We start from the raw sequence: 6,000 nt of genomic DNA on the forward strand, positions 1-6,000 counted from the left end.
AGTCCCCAATCCCCACAATTTAAACGTGCCCTAAAAACGCATTTATTCAAACTGGCCTACCGCCTCAACACATTAACCTAACTATCCCTGTGTGGCGCAATCAAAAGTTTTACCATAACCAGGTTCCCCGCATCATGTTCCCACATGCTTTATGCATCTATTAGCCCTCTGTGTCTGTATTGTTACACCCTTAACATTATGGCTGGTCCAAACAATGAAGGCAACTGTTACCACCCACCTTTCGTGTCTACCTTTTTTCCTCATAGTTTGTAAGCAGGGCCCTCATTCCTCTTGGTATCCGTTATGATCTATGTGATTATTGTTATGCTGTAATGTCTATCGTCTGTACAAGTCCTCTCTGAAATGTAAAGTGCTGTGGAATATATCGGCGCAATAGAAAACTATTATTATTATTGATATCATTGTGGGATGAATACGATCTTTTGATCGTCCATTATTGCATTTTAATGCAATGTTGCGGCGACCAAAGAAATGTAATTCTGGCGCTTTGACTTTTTTTTCTCGCTATGACGTTTATCGATCAGTTTATTTCTTTTTATATCTTCAAAGATCAGAAGATTCTGAACGCTGTGATACAAAATATGTGTATTTTTTATTTTTTTAAATTATTTAATTTTGAATGGGACTATTCCACCCGTGGCTGTTAGAGGCCATAAATACCAAGAATCAATGAAAACACCATGACCAAAATTGATTATTTAGGGTCTGTGTTATCATGAAACCCCCCCAATATTTTATTTTTGGGGAAGGGCTGCCATTTTCTGTATACGACACATTGTTTATAGCTATTTAACATTAACACTTCTTTTCTTTGCTTTGTACAGGACACGTTATTGTTTATAACTTGTTGCCCTTGACCAATCCTTTCTGGACTTCACCATCTAACCTTTCTCTAATTGAAAATCATATTAGTATTTATATTTAATAATTGTATCGCAGAGTTCCTAACACCTCACTCTGACTGTTCACCTCTAGCTCCGAAATAACTTCTGTGCCACATAATAGTACATTAAGGCAGGATGCTGAAGATGTGTCCTGCCTACATTCTGTATAGTGAATGGCACTGGCAAGGCACCGAACATTTAACCCTGCTGTGGAACCATGAAAAAAATGCTGCTTTGGTACCATGGGATCTATATGACCCCAGGTTCAAAAACGTCATAGTTCATTAAAATGAGCATGCTGGCTGTTCAGAATAATCAAGTTTTATTCTGTCATCATTTCAGGACACAGTAATGAAATCAAACGTAACTTTGAAGTGATTTATTTGTCATCATCAAACACAAACTGAAATTTATACCAAAATGCTTGTGTCATACAAATATCCAGACTGGGTCTTGTATTTCATTTTAGTACTTTGAATTTTTTGGTTCGTCCATTTGACTACTTCTTCAATTAAAGTATTGTTGAAAAAAAGTTCGAATGATTTCAAGGGTGTATCCGCAAGACGCCCATCACCCTTTGGTCCTTGTTTGGCCTTGACAATGTTTCGGATTGGAGTTCATCAAATAGTCTTTGGCTGTAGCAACCACTTATAGCCATCTTTGCCAAGACTTTCATGTGAAGAATCATCATTGTCGTCCTCATCATCGGAGGAATTAGCGTCTCCAATGTCAGACAGAATAGCACTTTGTTCACTGTCTGAATTTGATGCGGCATCGAGATCTGCATCACTTTCGACCCAGCTCAAATTATCTTCCAAATTACCTTCATTATCAGTATCCACATCACTAGAAGCATCCAAAGCTGCCAATATTTCATCAGGAGTCATCACAGTTCGTCTAGCCATTGTTTATTTGCAATTATATTACAAAACCTTTGAATAAACAGAAAATATTCCCCCCCAAAAAATGTCAGACAATAAAGGTACTATGGGGTCAGGAGAGTCCCAAACACAGAAAATTGAAAATAACTTTGAAACAAAATTGAAAAACAAATTCAAAATATTAACATAAGCAGAAATATGTTACTTGAAAATACATAGAAGGTCAATGTCTGAGATTTACCAGTTTTAGAAATATTTCAATTTATTCAGCGCTGGGGTCTATATGACCCCATGGTTCCACAGCAGGCCCTGTTAACCATGTGGCCCTGCCTCTATTCTGATGTTATAACCGGAAGCAAATGCAATACGTTCATCCTGGACCAATTGCACCGCAGAATCGGGTTCCCGCCAGAGTGACGTCACGGGTGGCTTGTCCGCAACATCCAATTGAACCATCCTCTTCATACTGGGCTAAATGTTTCAGTCATTAACCAGACATAACTTTTCTAATAAATGAGCAATTTCACACAAATCCCACTATAGTGAGTTAAAGTCATCACCAGCAACATAAAATAAGGTGGTAATGTATATACTGTACATACTTGACAGGAGATGGTAAAGTACTAAAACCATCTCCATCAGCAAAGTTGGATTATTATAATGTGCAGAGACAGTATAAAATGCTGCTGTGAAATTAGCACTGCCACTTATAGGAGATTATAAAGCCACTGAAATGGTACATTAAAGAGGAGTCATTCCAAATTCAAATAAATTGGACATATGAGATGGCATCATTGAGACCCAGTGGCTTACACTATTAAAACAGAAAATCCACTCTGCCTCCTTACTCAGGACACTGTTGTCAAAGGACGGGCAGACATCCTCTACTCCTTGGAACCTAAGACAGTGGGCGTCCCCACCATGATGTGACTAGAAGTGTTTGGTCACTGGTTTCTCTTCCATCCTATTAATGTCCCCTACGTGTTCTAATAAATATTCTCAGAAGGAGATCTACCATTTCAGACATAGTCTTTGTCTATTAGGGGGGCCTTGAGGTGACGAGCTGTAAGGAGGATGTTGCAAAAGAGCCCTCCGTGACGTCACTCAGGCGGTGACCTGCTTCAATGGCTCGATTGAAACGCAGGTTTCACCATAAGGGGAATGTTGAGGGGTCACCATCTTTCCCCTCTATCATCAGGGCTTTCCTTTACCAGCTCCCTCACCCCATCCCGTTGCATCGCACACTGATGATCACAGCAAAGTTGAATGAGATGGGAAACCAAGAACCTGTAAAAGCTAAATGATGCAACATTTTAAATAAAACCCAAATGGAAAAATAATCTCTATCTCCAAATAATTGCAAAGTTGTTTCCAAAAATGGACAGCCCTTTTATGTTAATGCTTAATATAGGACCTTCAACTTTATACATATTCCAGTCTTACATCATCATGTATCATTTGAGAAAAGCATGTTGAAAGTTGATGATAATTGTATATTTGAGCTTCTTCTTGTGACTCTAATGTATGTTTTATTATGTCATTCAAACAGCTCTTTCTTTTCCAAGAAAAGTCCAAGACCTGGATAAGTGCCAGCACCTTTGTATGGAATTTGAGCCAAATTTCAACAAAGATCATCCGGTAAGTATTACTAAATAAAATGTAATTTAAAATGTCTATTGGTTTTCATGCAACCATCCGCTACATATAAGTATAAATACAATCACAATTCCAAAATAAGTCGGGATGCTGTGTAAATTGTTACATAAACAAGAATGCAATGATTTGGAAATTTCTTATAGCCATATTTTATTCACAAGAGAACATAGAACACAGATCAGAAGTTGAAAGACATTTTTCTATTTCATTTGAAAAATGTTAACTCATTTAGAAACTGATGGCAGCAACACATCTCAAAAAGTTGAGTCATGGTTAACAAAAGGCTGGAAAAGGGTTTTGTGAATCCTTTCGCCAAACTGAAATATTATGTATATTATTTATTATGTAATATTATATACTGTGTATACATATTACAGCACAGCAGCTACCTTTCTTACTTGAATCTGTACATTATTAGCCACAGACTGACTACCACTCCTTTTTTCAATGTTCTTCAACACCAGTGCAGTAGTCTATCACACTTCAATTTTGCCCTTTTTCTTTCCCTTTCTGGCATGAGCTGTAAGCTCTGACCTCTACCACTGCTTTACTGACCCCCATATTTTATTCTGGCTGTTACAGGAAAGCCTGACTGGCATCCCCTGAAGTCATTATCCCATTCTGTTATTCTTCATTAGTGTGTGTGAAATGATGCTGGCCATTGTTTTTTTCTTTTTCTATTTTTTTTTTAAGTGTGTGTGTGTGTAAAGGGCATCCTTGCTACTAGAATTGAAAACTGTTCAAATTCAGATAGACCTGTGAATTTCCGAACATTCAACTCAAATTTGATTCTCCGTGAATCGAAATGATCGTCTCTATGACCATCGATTATATCAATGTGGAATGTATAGGGAAACTTTTGCACATATAGTGTCATGAAAAAGTATTATTAACTAGTGAGGGTAGAAATCCTGGATGCTCGGGTCCAGCGGGTTCGGCTTTACAATTAAAAAAGTTTGGATCGGGTACCATAACAGTACCCGGAATCTAAACCATATTCAGATGAATGGTGGGTGGAACATCCGTTGTTTGCCACACTGTCATCTGCATGACAGCACAACAAATACTGCCTGATAAGGCCTTTTTCTCACTTCAGTTTTCTGTGATCAGTTGAAATCCGCCAAAGATGAAAAAAACGGATCAGTTTCCGTTATTGAACAAACGGATGTCAGCAGACCGTTTTTTGGACGGATCCGGCGAAGTTGCAAAGGGCAGGAAATTTAAAGAAACCGCGGTCTGGAAAAGGAGAGAGAGAGAGAGCAATATTCAGGGTTAAAATTCTTCTCTGAACTAATCTTCCGGGCATGCGCACTTGCAAAAAGCGGACCGTCACTACAAAAAGTTTCAAAGTCCGTCTGCTCCCCCCGGGATCCGCTACAATTCAAACGGATCCGTCTAAAAACGAATGCAACGGACGACCGTCAGTCAAAATCCGCTGCTAATGCAAATCTATGGGGAAAAAAACAGATCTGCCAAAAAAGGGGCGGATCCGTTTTTTTCTAAAACTGGCGGATTTTGACTGACGTCAAAAAACGGAAGTGTGAAACAGGCCTAAGATCATTACTGCTTGTTAGAAAGCTGTGGTTCCCATGCTGCAAAATGAGAATGTGAGCCATCAGCTGTAACCGACAGTAAAAAATTTACCTCCAGTCACAGGCGTCGGCTGATGATAGAATACTACCCGCATCAGCGTATGCCTGTTGTCGCTGATGGGAATATCCATTAACCGACACCTGCACTATAAAACAATACAAAAATACAACACAATTTTTGATACAATTACAAAAAAAAGACATTGGGTCTGTTCTATTTTTAGTAACCAGCATTGCAAAACTGACAGCTGTGGGCTGCAACCCTCAGCTGTCAGTTTTATAATGAATGGTTATCAAGAATAGAGAGGTCCCCACGCCTTTTTTTATATTTATGTGAAATGCGAACAAGCAGCAAGTATTTGTGATGTGTAAAGGAAATGATACATTTTTTTTAATAAATTTAAAAGTATAAATCTAAAAATTCTAATTTACATTTGTATTCAGCCCCATGCAGTCTGACACCCTAAATAAAATCCTAAGTGACTAATTGTCCCCAGATGTCATATAATTAGTAAGTTGAGTCCACCTGTGTGTAATTTATTCTCAGTATATCTACAGCTGTTCTGTGAAGGCCTCTGGGGTTTGTTTAAGAACATTAGGGATCAAGCAGCATCATGAAACCATTGAACACACCAGACAAGTCAGGGATAAAGTTGTGGAGCAGTGTAAAGCAGGGGTTAGGTTATAGAAAACAGTCCACAACTATATAACTATAGAAAGTATTCCACAACTGCAGACCTACCAAGACGTAGCCGTCCACCTAAAATGACAAACCAAGCAAGGGGAGTACTAATTAGAGAAGCCAACAAGAGGATCTTAATCTGCAGCTCAGGTGGGAGAATTTATCCACAGGACACCTATTAGAACCAACGAAATATCCGAAACAATGGGCTAGCAAGAAATACTGGACACCATGTATTCCAATAAAATTGCCTTTATTTCACAAATGTGGCAAGCAGTGGTATT

General features: G+C 38.5%; 1 long non-coding RNA gene across 1 annotated transcript in view; it reads left to right on the forward strand.

The window, feature by feature from the left end:
• Positions 1 to 3,425, forward strand: part of LOC141089003 (uncharacterized) — a 48,492-nt gene extending 45,067 nt beyond the window's left edge. Inside the window, exon 4 of the long non-coding RNA XR_012232126.1 lies at positions 3,336 to 3,425. This is a non-coding gene — a long non-coding RNA (uncharacterized lncRNA). The remainder of the gene's footprint in view (positions 1 to 3,335) is intronic.
• Positions 3,426 to 6,000: the final 2,575 nt, after the last annotated feature.

This window comes from Dendrobates tinctorius, unplaced genomic scaffold (assembly GCF_039654945.1).
Source record: "Dendrobates tinctorius isolate UK_male_01 unplaced genomic scaffold, ASM3965494v1 ptg000043l, whole genome shotgun sequence".
In the NCBI taxonomy this organism is placed as follows: Eukaryota; Metazoa; Chordata; class Amphibia; order Anura; family Dendrobatidae; genus Dendrobates; species Dendrobates tinctorius.